Below are 17,071 nucleotides of genomic sequence, written 5' to 3' on the forward strand. Positions count from 1 at the left end.
TTTCGAACAGAAAATTCAGTCAAAAAGGGAATCTGGCAGTGTCTGGTGAAAAGTCCGGTTACCTGCAGTAACTGGCCTCCACCACTGGGGGGCAGGAAGAGCAGCCGCTACTGCTGGAGGAACTGCTCTGCTCAGCTGTCATGCTGATGCCTAATAGAGAGCAATGCCTGGTTTCTGGACCAGGCTCCAAGAGGTAGCTCCTATCCGCCCCAACTTCTGCCCTAACCCTGGCCCCTCACTACGGGGATCAACTCCTCCATGCCCCCTTGTTCTGGGGACTGACCTCTCCATGCCCAGATTGCCCAGCTCTGGACCCTCACTATGGGAATTGATCCCTCCCCGCCCCAGTCCCTCGCTCCAGAGACCGACCCCCCACCGTGCCCCTATTGCCCCAACCCCGGCCCCTCACTATGGGGACCCACCCCCGCTGTGCCCCGATTGGGTAGGCAGGCAGGCTCTGGCACTGCAGGCAGTAGGTGAGTGCTGAGGAAGAGGAAGGGACAAACAGAGGGGTGGAGAACGAACAATGGAGGGAAGGAGAGAGGAGTGAGCTGGGGGCGGGGCCTCGGGATAAGAGGTGGGGCAGGGGTTTTTGTTTTTCAGCAATTAGAAAGCTGGCAACTCGATCATCAGAGCACATAGGAAGAGAATTCTATTATGAAGACATGCACAATCTTGTTTTGGTGTCTCTAGTAAGTGAGACATGGGTTGTGTGTCCAGAACTTGCAATACCATATACATACATCTATTTTATTTGTGTGCGCGCACGCACACCACACAAATTAAATATTCCCAAATCAATTTATAATTTATACATTTACAACACTCTAATCCTATTACAAATTGTAGATTATTGTACTTCTGAACTGTATTCACAATTAGCAAATAGAAAATCCCAGATATTTGTTGCATAGATAAAATATACAATTTATCTTACAATACTATCTACTTAAAGGTCCTATAGAAATACAGCAGCATGTAAAACATTTAAATGTACTTCATAAGGCAACATTCCAAAGGAATTCCATAGGCGGTAGCTTTACACAGACACAAAGGTACTGTATAATGAAAAAAAGACAGATCCGATCTGCATTATACACTGCATCAAGTTAAATCAGTCCTGTTTTCAAGGCCCTAAATAACACTATCCTAGTCCATATCTCTAATTTCATCTCTTATTACATCCCTGAACTACATCCCCTCTGCTCTGTAAATTATATCAGCCTCAGTGCCTCATTCACCTGTTTCTTCCACAACAATCTCCTTGTTTATAACATGACTTCCCCAATCAGAGTGGATACAAATGTTGTTTTATAAATAAGATTTTTTAAATTTAAATCAATATGTTTTTCCTTTTAATTATTAATTATTAAATTATGACAACCTATGTGTTAAGGTTTAAACTTACTATAAGTTATTAAATTATTTAAATTAAATTAAATATTAAGCAGGAAACATTTGCTGCCACAGTTACAAAGAAAGTCAAGCCACTGAACTGTAAGTCACTGTCGAAGCACACAGAACCACAGTTTCCTGAAATGCTAAACCAGCTATAGACAGCAGTAGCGTTTTCTGTAGATACAGAAGGAATGTTTCCTTCATTTGATCTTATTCAACTAATTCAGTCAATGATTAGTTCACTCAAAGTTGAGAAACTGTTTAGGAGTTGAAAAACCAGAAAAGCTTATTTTCATCTTCCAATCTATGAATAAAAACAGTGCGAAAGGATGAGAGCTACTAGTTCTAAAATCTTGAAGGACATGGTGACCTGAAACAATCAGTTCAACTCACTAAACGGCAGATGATACTACTTTTGTTTAATAAATCTGTTTTAAATGCAAAACATGTTTTGATAAACTTTTTTCCTTATATATGTCTGGCACATTTAAGGTAGTTTTATGTAGCTAATAAAAAACTGAAATGCTGTTTTTATGCATTTTTAATTGAACTCTAATTTCCATGGAAATAGAGCCAGATACAAATCATAAGTAAAAATTTATCTAGTAAATAAAAGAATGCATCACTCACTATTTTCTAACAATAAAAAATGTAAAAATTAAGAATCTGAAAAAATGTAAATTAAGCTATATAATTGCTTAAACAAAGGTGTATAGATATAGTTTATCCTCCTAGTTAGCAAAAGGGAGCAACAAACAATTTAACGGTTGTACTTAATTTCAAATTAACATGTTTTAATAGTTACCAACCAATAAAACTCAACCTCTCCTTCGGAAACTATGTAAAATACAAATGCAAAACAAAATTAAAATTGATCATCAGAATCAATGCTTCCTGCTTGCTAATTTAAATCATGATTAAAACTTTTGATTAAAAATCAATCCATCCTGTCCCAAATATAGTCCAAGCCACCAGCATCTCCATTCATTTCTCTCCTAAAGACTCACTTCAATGATACCTGCCAATAGTTAGTCAGCCAGAACTCCTACTCACTCCCTTTTTAGAGCTTTCCATCATCCCATCCACTCCAAGTTTGCATTGTTCAAACTCATCAGGGCACAGATTGTATATATTTTGTCTTGTACAGCACCAAGCATACTGCTGACATATAATAAATAAATAAATAAGCTCTCTGTGAACAGAGGTTCTCTCTTACTATGTGTTTCAGTACAGTGCTTAGCACAATGGAGCCCTGATCCTGCTGGGACCTCCTCTGGGGAGGGCTGTAACACAAAAACAAAGATGGTTTTGGTCTAATATGCTAAGACTGGTAGAAATTAATGTTTTATTTGATCATAGGATTCTGGCATATCAATACACAAATTCTGAACCAATGGCCTACTCTTTCCCTTTCAGCTTCACAGGCTATATTGCTATCAATTTCTACCAATCAATTTTGTTGTCTTCTTGAACTGCTGCTACTGCTCCTCCTCCTCATTCCTGCACCCTGGACAAACTTTGTAACATTCACCAGTCAATTCTTTATAGTTCACTGTACAATTTTTAAAATCCAAACATGGCATAGGATGTATTAACCCTGTATCAGAACTTCTTGAACTGGACTAAATAAACCCTAGCCTACAGTAATGTGAAAAATTAATGAGTAAGATTCTTAATTAAGAACATGCAGAATTCCCACTATCAAGATAAACTCTTATTTCTGCATTCCTATATTAACTCAGAATTTAACAGACAAGTCCAAAGTGAAGGAATGGGAAAGAGGAGGGGAAAAAGGAAGAAAAACTAGACAAGTTCCTGCCCCTACAATCATTTCCATATGATACACTGACCCTGCTAAAGGAAAGCTGAAAGGATAAATTATCAAAATATTTCCATCTAACTTTCACTGTCACAATAAAGATTAGTCTGGATTTTCAGCCAGGAAACAGAAACAACCACTGCTTGTCCCCCATATCTTTAAAAGCTAGGATAATCATGTCACAGAAATTAGAGGTGAAAAAGTCCATTTCATGCCATGCTAATGCAGGATTGGTCCCGAAACATAGTCCCCAGTTCAAGTTTAATTGATTCAGTTGATTGGACCATATCTTCCAAAACTCATCTGTTAGTTCAGCTATCCAGAGAACCATGAGGAAGACACTCAAGCGCATATTCCTATAGTGCCACTGATTTCAATTAAGGATCTCTCCTTCCCTTCCCTTCCGGTGGAATCCAGTACCCATAACAGCTGGGCAATATTAATACTTAACATTCATATTGAGTAAGAAATTTATGGCAGTGGATATGCAAATGGTAGAATAATCTCATACTACTTAAACCACAAGTAGTCAGAGAGAGGATGCTAAACAAGTAACAGCAGAATGATGAACCAACCTTTCCCTGAATGTCTTGCTGCACAAAAAAATATGGGCTTTCAGTAGCCTTTCTAGTTGTTCAGGGTTAGGTTACAGGGCATTAATAAGCAATTTACATAATTTAGTCACATCTCTCACTTTAATTTGCATGATGGAAGTCCTCTAGGAAGTTTGAAAAAACATCTTTCCCCTCTGAGAAGACTTGGCTCAGTATATAATTGTAGAAGCATTATCTACATGCCTTCTTTACTCCAAAAAGTTCATTTTATAGTCAAATAAATCCCCAGGATCACTGAAGGGACTACTTTTTTTTTTTAATCAAGAGTTGTACACACTTATCAGGGTTACCAATTAAGAGGGAAAGAGGAATCTAATTTAGGCTCTGATTTGAATACTCAAAATTCTGGATTTTTAGTGCTCTTATTCCAAAATTCATGACTACAGTGACAAGAAGTCATGAGAGAAAAATATGCTTCTCTGCCCTCCTCCCTCCCCCCCCCCCTCCACTGCTCTGGAACATGCTACTATTTCCCATCTCAGACAAGGGCCCCAAATGTCTCCATTTTCTTACCTGCACGGTAAACAACAGCTTCCTAATTATTAAAACAAATTGACCTGGATAGGATAGATTGCAGGAACAGTTTATATTAACTGTTTTTGTCCCTTATGCTCAGTCATGCTTGCAAAGAATTAAAATGGGATTAGATAGAAGGTAAATATTAGTAGCAGGAGTCAAATCTGACTTCAGTATGGCAGAAAAAAACATAAGCATAAGCAGCAGGAGGCTAGCTCCCTGACCTGTCCCTTCCACCAGAGCCCCACTCCACTTTGTTGCCACTCCCGTTCTCGCCAGCCAGCCAGCACCTGGAGCAGCCCCTGTCCTGAGCCCGGGCTGACCAGAGATGCTCTGAGCCCCACCACAGGCCATACGCAGCAAGTGATGGAGGGGGAAATGGAATGGAGGTAGCAGCCCAGGAGTCCAGTGGTGGGTTGGCAATGGCTGCATCAAGAGAAACTTAGCATCCCTTGGCCTATTGTATTTGCCACCCATGATCGTAAGGCAAAAAGCCTTACGGGAAACCGAATAATTCTGGCATGCACCACAATCTGTTGGCAGATATGTGTATTTTACTGCAAAGATAAAAGCCTTTGAGGAACTCATATGTGAAGCCCTTTTTGCAAATGACTGTGCTCTACTTAGTCATAAGTAGCTTAGTCAAAGTAACCTTCAGATTATCCTTGACAGATTCTCAGATACAGCTAAACAGTTGGGACTCACCATATGCCTGGAAAAAATTGAAGTCCTCATCCATACAGCCCCATCAACTACTATCACTGAGCCATACATCACCACTGATGGTACAAAACTAAAGAACATTAGTCACTTTAGACACCTTGGCCATACCATCTCAAGTGATGGTTCTTTGGATCAAAAAATAAACAGAATATGAAAGGCAAGCCAGGCTTTCGGAGGACTTTGCCATAGGATACTCAACCAGCATGCTATCAAATTGTCAACAAAACTGATATGCCATGCAGTAGTGATAGCATCCCTTTTACATTACTGTGAAAGATGGACAATTTACCTTAGACATAACAGGCAACTTGAAAAAAAAAAAAATCACATTCTGAAGATCCACTAGCAAGACAAATTGTCAAACATCAACATCCTTGAAAGAGGAAAAGACAATCAGTAATAAGGCAATGATTATCAAAGCTCTGCTTCAATGGACAAGTCACATCATCAGAACGGGAGTCTATAATTACCCAAAAAAAGTCCTCTATGGTGAACTGAAACTCAGAAAGCACAGAAAGGGCAGGTCAATGTAAATGCTTCAAAGACATCCTTAAGGCAAGTCTCAACTCATGAGGCATAAATATTGACAATTTCTAAGACAGAGCAAAAGATAGGCCTGAATGGACAGCAACTACCTCAAAGTATTTACAATCTTTATTGAAAGACAGGTGTGAAAAACTGATTGATAAAAGAGCGAAGCATAATGCCAAGCCTTCAGTGGAAGCCTATGCATTCCTATATGACATCTGTGCATGACCTTACTCCTTGCAGATCGGACTACGCAGCCACAAAAGAAACACACAAGATGTTGGATACCATTGTTGGACCCAACAGAACAGATACATGTCTATCGAAGTGAAAGAAAAGTAACACATTCTTCTGAACTGGTGTATTGAAAGTTCAGAAGTATTTTTATTTGTATACTTTATTCTGACTGTATACACATTCCACCTCTGAAGCCAATACAAAATGTGAAACAGAAAAGTTTTATTTTATTAATTGTAACATTAGGAAAGCAATGCTACAGTTATACTTTGATTTACAAAGAAAATGCTTTGATTTACTGTAAGAAACCACTTATCTTAATAATTAGTGGAATACAATAACTGTTCAGATATTAGAAATTATATACAGAATTTTTTAATTTTTCAGGAAGTTTCACTTTTCACAATACACTTCCGTCTTAAAAGCGAGTAATATCTTACTTGTTATCTAGTAGACAGCTGCAACTAGAAATCATCTCAAGGTCTCCAATTTAAAAGTATTTTTAGCACCCCAGCCATATTTGATAAACATATTATCACTAATGACCAGGAATGCATTTTGCCTCTTCACCTGGTTACGAAGCTTTTTTAGGGGTTTGTGTTGTCTTGAACTTACCAGTAAAAACTGTTTCCCAAAGAAAATACACAAAACTGAAGTTGGTATTTTGAGATAATTTTTCTTAAGTGTTCTCCATAATGCCACCCAGTTTTTGCAGGTTCTGAATATGCAAATTGCTGCACCTGCTAAATCTACAGATCCATTTTAGAGGTCCATTTGTAATCACAGGACCTTACCATTGACCAACAGAAAAACATGCTTTTTCTGTTATTTATTTCCACAGCTACCTTAAATAAAATCTGTCCATTCAAAACCTATGCCTTCACCAGTAAAAAGTGTAGTTATACAAGCGAAAGTTCATATACGATTAAAGAATGTAATACAATACTATTAGAAGCAAGGTAGTCATAGCCTTTAGAGCAGTGCATTTGTTTTAAATGCTCACCTAGCAACTGTTTCTAATACACAATAATCTGAGTAAAGATGTAAATATTGAAACAGAAATGTAAACAATCCTCTTAAACCCCTCCACATCTACCTACTTTGAACTCTCAGTTAAATAACCAAAAAAGAAAAACCAACTGCTCTCCTCAAAAAAGCATACCACCTCACTTCATTTATTTGAAAGATGGCTCTCTTACAATGTAACACCACATTAGAGATCAGAAATTTATACTTTGAATATGATCCTGGTGCCGTCTGAATCCTTATTTTTACCATCATTTTCTTATTTTTCTACCTTTAACATTCCATTAAAAAATTTACAAATGTTATACTAATCACACAGAAGTTCTACTGAAAGACTCAAAGAAAAAATATGCAGAGATTTGCTTTTTTTGAACTATAAATGTATAGAAGACAAAGTTACAATTTGATTGTTGGATTCTTTGAAAATGACCAATTATTTATGTAAATATTAAGGTACCTTAATTTAAGTATTGGAAAGGTAATCCTATCACAACACAAAGCCTGCAATTGTGAAACAGATCAAATTCTCTGTGTTTCAATACATTATTTAGGAAGTGTAAAATATTGATAAAAAACAAATACTTTATTTTATATAAGCCATTCAAGTCCTTTCACAACAGGTAGTGTACTAAGGCTATGAAACTTTCTTCACTTGCAGGAAACCTTTCTTGCCCAACTTTGCGGTGCTGAGCAAGGGAACTAACAGAACAGCATGCTGTGGAAACCAATACACAGAAGAGAGAACAACATCACCACCATAAAACTGATTCAGCCAGGTTTTTCAGCACAGAGTACTACGCACATGCTTAAATACTTTTCTGAATCAAGCATCTGTAAGCACTCACAGGTAATCAAGAAAAGTTTTGTAAGTAACAGCTGTGTTTGTTTTGCAATCCACCATAGATGAACAGGATATTTTTATCATCCACCTATTAGGTCGTGATGCTGTTTTGTTAATTTATTTCTTATAAATGTTAGAAGAGAGTCTATTCTCCCATGAATATTAGTGTTAATTCCAGTAAAAAGTAAGAGCCACATGTACTACCTTTTACAATTTAAGCACGCACTTAGGTGTTTTGCTGAATCAGAGCCTACATCTTTGCTATACTACAATTTTATTTTTTCATTAAGTTTTCATTTTAATCCCTTCTGGAAGAGCTAGAGCTCCAACATTGACTTCATTAAGCATTAAATATACGTAGGATGTACATATCTTTAAATGTATTCAGCTTGTTATAGAGATTTCAGGAGCAACTCCATAGTTAAGGCTGTGTTGCAATTGCCATAAAGCAAATCTAAAATCCCCGTGTCACAATTTAGAGATTTAATTTAGTCAGCAAATTCAGCACAATAATTCCTAAAACAATAGAATTTTCTAGGTAGTTTTACTACAATTCTTATTAAGTTTTGCCAATTAAACATTTTAAAGGAGTTCCTTTTAAAAAGTTTTCCTTATACTTCCTTGGCTCCTCTAGCTGAACAAGGAGAATCCTCACAAACTCCAAACCCCTCTCTCTCTCACCCACCCAGACAGGTAATATCACAAATCAGCCAACATAATTCAGGGAAATTGCACTTGTATTTCCCTTCAGTGGCCCAGGAGGGGCATCCACTCTCAGGCTTCCCATTTCCCAGTTGTTGCATCTCTTGGGTGTAGACATGCATCTCTCCCCCATTTGATGGGATTATTTCTGGGCTACACAGTTCCCTGTCTTCACTGTGCATATCCCAGCAAACAGGTTGCCCTATGAAACCTGCTTGCTTTCTCTTCAGAGACAGTTAACAGGTGTAACTGCTAGTTATAAAGGTACAACCCACAGCACGTCCTAAACAAGCCTACTTTATTCTTAAAGTACAAAAAAAGAGAGAGAGAGAGAAAACATACTAAAAACAACAAAAGAACCTACAAACATGCTAATAAATTTACCAGAATTAATACCCAACTCTAACATGAGTTCTGGCAGGAGCAATCCCTCAATGCCCCACCAAAGGGGATTCCTTTGCAGTCACAAGTTCATCACAGCTTCAGCTCAGAACAAGTACCCAGTCCAGTCCTTCTGACCCTATTCCCAAGAACTAGGGTCCTGTCCATTTGCTGGATCAGGAAAAAAGTCATCAAACAGTTTAAAACCAGATTGGGTTTTTTTATTATTATAAAACCTTTTGGTCCCTGGAGAATTCAGTTTGAACTAGTATATGCATGCCTCTCCAAGGGGTGGCTTCAAAGGGTTGAAAATGGAGGAAATACATCAGCATATCCCTTCCCTACTAGAGAAGGTACAAAAAATGCCACAACAACATATACACAGTTGCATTTGATACAATGTATCCAAAGGTGTTAACCCTCCTTCAATATGGTACAACAATTCAATAAAGTTCATTCAGGTTATTGCAGGACATTGTCACTCTGTCACACTAACCACTTTGAAGTTTTGAAATTAAACACAAGAGTTGTCATCGAAATTCAGGATAACCTGAATTTCACGAAGATTTGCTCACAGACCTGCTCAGATTCAATGCTTTATGTCTTGCTAGTTCACCAGCTGTGCGCTCTGCAGATAGCTTATTGAGCCATATTGGGATGTGATGGTGAGTCTGAAGAATGTGGGGGCCCAAGACTGGGTATGAGACAAAGCTAGTGTAAAAAGGGATCTCTGTTTTTCTGCACTGACAAATCAGTATGTGAAGGGCTCCAATAGCAGGGCTGCCTTGGCTTCTTGGCACACAGAGGAAGTAGCACATGAAAGCCAAGTGCCTCAGCATAAGGCACTGGTGCTTGAAAGACTTCCCCTCACAGATATACTGCCTCTATGTATAATCAGGAGACACAGATGCCTATAAAGACCTTGTATTCCCCAGATGCATCTCCTCTTCCTGACAGCTTTCACCTACGGACTTGAACTACCTGTGGACTATATATGAAGAGGATGAATACCTCTTTCAGAGCCACAGGGAGGAGGGGCATGGATGGATCTCCCGCCCCCATACATCCCCATTTTCTGCCCCTGTCCTCCACACCCACAGAAATCCCCCACCCACCACCACAGTTGCCCAATCCCCAGCAACACCATAGAGAATTAAGGGAGACAGGATGAGCAGTCATGTAGAGTAAACCTGGAGAACTGAGCAGGAATGTGGAGTGGATGGGAGGGAATGTTGAAGCTACGTATGTAATGAGCTGGGGGAAGGCTCAAATTGAAATAGTACTCAATTCTAGTTCACACCACTCCTCTTTGCTCTGCTTCTCCCAGCATAGGTCCCCACTGCACCCACTTCAAACCTCATTTCTCCATGCTCTCTCTCATAACTCAGCTCCATTTCTGTACCATCCCACTTTTCAATATGCACCCACCATCCACATCCCTGCTCTGCCTTTAAATTAGATATATCTAAAAGGTGTCTGGTGTTGAAAGAAGTTGAGCACCACCAAATGAGGAATATGTTCTGTAATGCTGACTCCAAACCTGGATTCTTGCCTAGATTACTAATCTAAGCAATAATGCTTTGTAATTGTGTACGGATACAACCAGGCAGCTGCTTTGCTAATCTCCTGGATAGAAACAGACCTGAGGCTAGCCACCAAAGCTGCTCTGCCCCAAATGGAATGAGCTTTGACATGACCTTCAAGTTGCAGGCCTGTCAAACTGTAACAGTGAGAGACAGAGCCAGGCAGTCATTTAGACAAGGTTCTCTAATTAATAGCAGAACCTACAGCACTGTGTTGAAGTGAAAATAAAATGCAAGGAAGGAGAGAGGGTGCATTTTAAGGGCTCTAGTACACTCCAAATAAAAATCTATAAACCTTTTCACATCAAGCTTGTGGAAAAGCAATTTGCCAACATAGGCAGGTTGGTTGGGGAAAATCCTTTGGCATGGCAATTAGCTTAGTATGATGCAAGTTTATTGCCAGCTATGGAAGAAATGAAGGGCAAGATTTTCTGGTGCATTAGGGCAAAGATCCAGCCTGTGGAGGATCCCCCTAACATAGTGGAGTCTTTGAATAGTCTATAGCTGCCATAGCAATGCCCACATACACACATACACTGCAGCCCAACAGAGGGAATGTGCCTAGAGCACCCCAAATGCTAGTCAAATCTTTACTGTCAGACTGGTCCCTGTGGTCCACTGGCAACCAGCACAATTCTGTGCACCATGAACTGCTTTAAGTGCCAACAGGAAACCAACCGGGAATATCAAAAGGGACACAAATTCACCTTTGCCAATTCCCTTTCAGTCTAGTGTCAAACAGCTCAGCTGGAGAAACCAGCCCTTCAAAACATGTCCATAGTATCACCTTAACCTTGTAGATAATAGTGCAAGGTGGACCAGTCATTATAGCCTGAAGTTCACAATTCTGTGCCATCAGAAAAATCAAGGGATATAAAAAACTTGAGCTTCTCAGACAAAATGGCTCAAAAAGCACTTTTGTTACTTATTGTTGTATGAGATGGGGAGGGGATTTAATGCTTAATGCATCAAACCCTACACAAAGAACATTACATGGGATGGCAGATAATCTGATATACTTTTGAAGCATTCATGACAGATTGAAAGAGCTACCAACTGTCCACTAAGAAAATGTCATGTTTTTCTTAGAAGAGCAAAGGTGGTAGTTAAGCAGTTTTTGTGCATGAGGTATCCATAAAAACAAACCACAAGCTACTCCCTCCCAATCTATGTCTGAAGGCCTCCTTTTGAGACACCAAAATGACATCATACATCTGCTCAAACACCATACCTCTAACTCTACCTAATGTGAAGACATTCTAGTAGGAAGAGGGATTCCAGACTGCAACGCTCTGAGTCTCAGTGATCATCTGTGGCCAGACTCCCAAGACTCCCAGACTGCTAGGAGCAGTTGAGGCTATTAACATGAACTTTTTGACTCTGAATTTGGTTTTGGTTTTTGCTACCAAAGTGCTAGTGTGAAGGCACCCTTGTAAACTCTCCTCCCCAATGCATGGAAAAAGTATCCTTCACCAGTGACATCTTTTCTTGATTAATATTAAAGAGCAACAGATTAAGCCACCCACTGTAAGGGATTGTGGGAAATTTTAATTATGAGAACCCAAAATTATAAATAGGATGTTTTTCTTTTGCATATACACGAACCCATCCACCAACCAGGAGGACCACTACGATAAAATGTTAAGCAGACAAGCTATTAAAAAAACATGACAATAGTACCACCCTCCCAGGTAAAAGCACTCAAAATCCCAGTATTTTCTTATGCAAGTTTTTATTGTTCTTAGTCAAATAAGTCAAAGTCAGTCAGAAGAATCTCAAATCTGCATCCAAGGAAGACAATACCTTCAGCAAATGTTTGATATATGTACTCTACGTAATTCCTCATGTGAAGCTCTGTTCTTTTCAGCCAACATTAACTGCAAAGCTGTTCAGGTAAATGTCTTTTTCAGCAGACCCAGGTAACAGTGTACTGGATTTTAGGTGCAGTTTAGGGTTGCTGTAGAGTTTTGCAGATGCCACAGCAAGTTCTAAGATTGTTTTAATAGTAAAATTAGAGGAATTGTTCCAAGGAAGTAGATTTACTGGTGAAATTATGCTAAACCATAAGATTTTAAATATATCTTTGGTCCCAGTCAAAACACATGCATAAATGTTTCCAGGAGTGGGGCCCAAGTGGTGGTCTTCGTAGACTCCTTTCATCAATCCATTAATGGTTACTAAAATGTCTCAGTATTCCATATACGTAAATGCATGTTTTAAAAAACTCAGTATAAAGTTTACTAACTTGATTTCTTTAATTAGGTTGTCACTGTCTTATACGCATACATATGCATCATTTTAAATGCCAAGGTCTGTGTAACTGTCCAGGTGTTCTGTAGACAAAGCATCTAGAGAATGTCCTGACCAAACACATCAGCATTGCTCACTGTTAAATAGTTTCATATGACACAGAAAAATATTTCAAATTTTGGATAGTACATAAGACACCGGATTTTTTTAATATAAATAGTTGATTGGAATGTGTAATGCAATCAGTACAAAACATCAGTCAGAAAACTTATAAATAAACTATTTTTTCCCCACAAATATTTATACATTAAAAGGCGGACTTAAATAGGTAGCATGACCACAAGGTTTTTAATTATAAAGTGGAGAAAATGTATCTTTCATAATTTAAAAAAAATTTAAATTCCACAGCTTTTTAAATAAAAAAATATAACAGCACTATATAAATAATTGAGATTTTTTTCAAAAATGCAACTATTCAAGCATGCTTATAAACTAGAAATTTAAAGGTGCCATGCAAAGAAAAGAGAAAAATTATTTGTTCAGAATTTAGTTTTCATTAATAATCATTCCAGAATAACATTTTTAATTATTCAGCAGGTTCTTTACAAAGATATCAAAGTAACTATTTTATTATAAAACTTAGTACTAATATAGTGCCTTATGTTTTCGAAATACTGGACAAACATTAACCAACTAATCATATCCAAGGAACCCCAAACTGCTTTACAAAGCAGCAAGTAGAACATGATATTGCAGCAACGGCAGGGTAAATAAAAACTACATTTTAATTGTTATTTAAATAAGTTTATTTTTGAAAAGAAAAAATTTTTTTAAATGGAATCTGAATTTAATATAATATATAAGGCCTAAACTTATTACAATCTCTTAAAACATTTAAGTAATAAATAAATATGCTGAATCCATAAGCCTCGATCAAAAACTTTGAGTTAAAGGCTGCTTTCCTATAAACAGAAAAATATCAGCAGAAAAACATCCAACTTTGGAGGTCAAGCTCTATAAATATGGCACAACAGTGTAAATAAGCAATATATCATTCATCATCTTCTAACATACTAAAAATGTACAAATACATATGTGAAAATAGTAAGTTATACAATTGCTTACCTAAATGTATATAGCTATAGGGTACCTTCATAGGTAACAAAATGATGTACCACCTCTAGTATAAAGGCTCGGTTTACTTGTAAGTCAATATGTTTTAATGGTTATATCAACAAATGAGAATGTACCTTTCTTTAGAAAATAACTGAAGTACAAATGGAAAAGTTGATCAAAATTGATTATTTAAATCAAAGTTTTCCACTTGGTGATTTAAATCAATCCACACTAAGAAACTCTAGACTAATGTGGCAGCCATTAAGCATTCAGCAATAACTTAACCACAGCTTGTGTCATTCAAACCTCTTTTATCAAGAAAAAGTAATGTCAGCCAGAAGACAAAACTGGAAGCAAACCTCTACTGTTTTCAAAGCACTACTTGACATCTTGAACCATAACTTAGACAGTCAGTAGATCAGAGTAAAAAAGACTCAGGTTCAGTGTCTGACCAAAAAGGTCATAGCTATGCACCTGTGTACAAGACAGGGTTAAGGGGAAAAAAGAAAAAGGTCTACCCTGTTATTAGTAGAATTGGGTACAACACCCACACCAGCCTGTTGCAGGACTCAAATTCACATGCAGGTGGACCCACTAGCTACACAAGAACAATGACTTCTTTGTTTCTTCTCTAAATGCTAGAATGCACTTCCTCTTCCATTGAGTTAGTTTCCATTTTTAATCCTCTTTTTAGACAAGTTTCACTGAGCCTTTGCACATTTGTCTCTTCCCTCACAGTTATTTAAACTAGCATCTACCCTTTTTTGGAACCCCTTTCCTTGCTCAGATACCCTCATCAGTCAGCCAGGGTTTCAGGTTACTAGAGAAGCTGACTTAGCTTCCTCCACATCACTCTCAAACCCAACAATTCTCATTAATTGTCACTAAGCCAACAGAACTGCTTCTATTCTCAGTTCTGTTCACCCCTTTCCTCCTGTTTTTAATCACTTTTCCTCTCATCTGTATACCGTATTCACTTCAGCCCTTTCACATTTGTATAGTCTTCCTCCCTTGCTAAAGGAAGATGATCACACCTATATTCCAGTACACAAATCATCTCCCTTGTGGCACCAGCAAGCACAAATTGAATTAATCTCCACAGTTCATCTTCAGCTTCAATGTAATAGGGTAGGACAAGTCAATACTGGAGCAAGACAGAAAGGAGTTAATGATCTCTCCTGGAAACAGGAGCTAATATTTGCCGTCCCACAACACCTGGCAGAAACAAACAGTCTGAAAGGAGGGCCTCTAACTGAAGGAAATACTGTAAAACAAAACAAGCTTCAGAACTGGGTCTCCCTGACAAAGATTTTGGGTCTAAAGCAAAGAGGACTTAAGGTACCAGCTGACCAGCCAAACCTAAAGGAAAGGCTTGGACTGGCCATTCTACTAAACAATTAGTCAAACAACAGGAAAGTGAGTTTTGACCATACACAGAGCATGTAGACTGTGTTTTGGAACAAATCAACTGGGAGAGTCACATGTTCACATGTGTTCTGTTCAGGAGCACAGGAGGAATTCTCTCCAGGTTTACAAATTAACAAAGAGAGAGAAACAGGAGGTAGAATAATATACAGTTCTCACAGCCTCACACCAAGTTTAAAATTCTACAGAAGTTTCACATGCAACTCTCAAACTTTTTACACTATGAAATGGAATACATTTATATTGTCAGCTTCTGTACTAGTTGTAGTAGAGAAGTTCAGAGGATCCCAAAATCTATTACAATTATTTTTGCAGTCTTCCAAAGAAGGCTTAGAAAGATTTGTAAGCACTGCAAACTTGGCAGTCTTTGTGACAACCTTGAAAAACAGACTGTTCCAAGCTTTACCACACTAATTATTAACTTCTAAATGACATCTCATTTCCCTCATCACAGGAAAAAAAGAAAAAATTTACACTGCTGAAAATTATGCATGAAACTGGTCACACTATTTTAGTACCGCATTGACTAAAGTATAAAATAGTTACTTAAAATACGGTTACAGTAATAATCAGGTACGAGTTACTGTTGCTGTGGCAGAAACCATAATAATATGCAAAGCTTAACCACAAGCTACAAGCAAAAACAGCAGTTATTCTTTAACGAAAACTGCTTTTCTAACAGCTTTCAGACAATTTTTCATTAGTGAGCATCTAATTCGAAATAATTGTTAAAACAATTTTATTGTGCAATATTACTGAATACCTAAACAGATTTTTCCCAGATACTACATTTGGTACCAGACACAAGGTTCCACTTACCAGCAATTACAAACAGTTTACTATTACGTTATATATTAAAACACACTGTAAAGAGACCAATCTAATAGGTAATCCCCCGTTTTAAAGTCACTTCAAATTCTCCAAAGGCATAATTCAGTTCTACCTTTTATTATGAGTGGTTTACAAATAGTTTTTGTACCAATTTAATTATAAAACAGTTATATCAATTTGATCTCTAGCACAGACACGGTTATACTGGTAGAAAGGTGCTAACAGTGTTATTGCCTATTGGCCCCTTGATACTGGTATAGTTGTGTATGCTAAAGGATTGCACCGATTTGATTGTAGGATGTTTTTAAACTGATATAATTAAATTGGTACAAAACCAGAAAGTGACAAGTCCTAAAAGATCTCTGAACACAGCAAGGAAAATTTGTCTCTGGACATCAGGCAATGATGACAGCCTGACCAAAAAGGGGTCAGAGAGCAGTTTGCTTTCAAGAGATGTAAGCTATTTGCTTTGCTTTTCTCTCTATAACTATTATGAAATGCCTTATTTAAGTTTAGCTTATGGAAGGCATAAATCCAGATAAAGTAAATGGAATTTTAAAAAGGAACTATTTTCCTGTTTTTAATCAATCTTATTTTTAAGATTACTGTTGTATGGGTAATTTCATGCAGAGGTTCCCAAAGAGAAGAGAACCTTGTAACCTATAAGTACTGGAGAGTAAAGACTTCCCAGAAACTACAACATCCTCTCATTCTTGGTCAAGAGGTATGAACAGATGTGTCCTCTCACAAACGTATTCACCTCTTACAGCCAGATAGTAACACAAGGGGAGAAACCAAAGACCAAGCAAGACACAAGTTGGGGTGGTATTGGCCAAAATAGATTTTTAAATTGAAGAAATACCTGGCTACTGAGTACATCCTCCTCTGCATGAAAGTCTGCCGGCTAGTAAATATAACCGTAGTTATGCAAATGGATAGAGAAGATTATATACTTATACTTCTACAGTACTGAAGAAAATTTAAAGTTTCTACTCTGCTATAAAATTATGCAGTTTTTCCTGCCCCAAACTGAAAGAACAAGTACATAACGGAGAATTCCCGCACTCACGAAAAAGGATGT

At 37.7% G+C, this 17,071-nt stretch overlaps 1 protein-coding gene across 3 annotated transcripts in view; it reads right to left on the bottom strand.

The window, feature by feature from the left end:
* The window catches only part of HIPK3 (homeodomain interacting protein kinase 3), a 126,615-nt gene that overhangs the window by 99,112 nt on the left and 10,432 nt on the right, over nucleotides 1-17,071 (bottom strand). The window lies entirely within an intron of this gene.

The sequence above is a fragment of the Emydura macquarii genome, unplaced genomic scaffold (genome assembly GCF_026122565.2).
Source record: "Emydura macquarii macquarii isolate MOO-44397 ecotype Brisbane River unplaced genomic scaffold, CSIRO-AGI_Emac_v2 contig_3240, whole genome shotgun sequence".
Classification (NCBI taxonomy): Eukaryota; Metazoa; Chordata; order Testudines; family Chelidae; genus Emydura; species Emydura macquarii.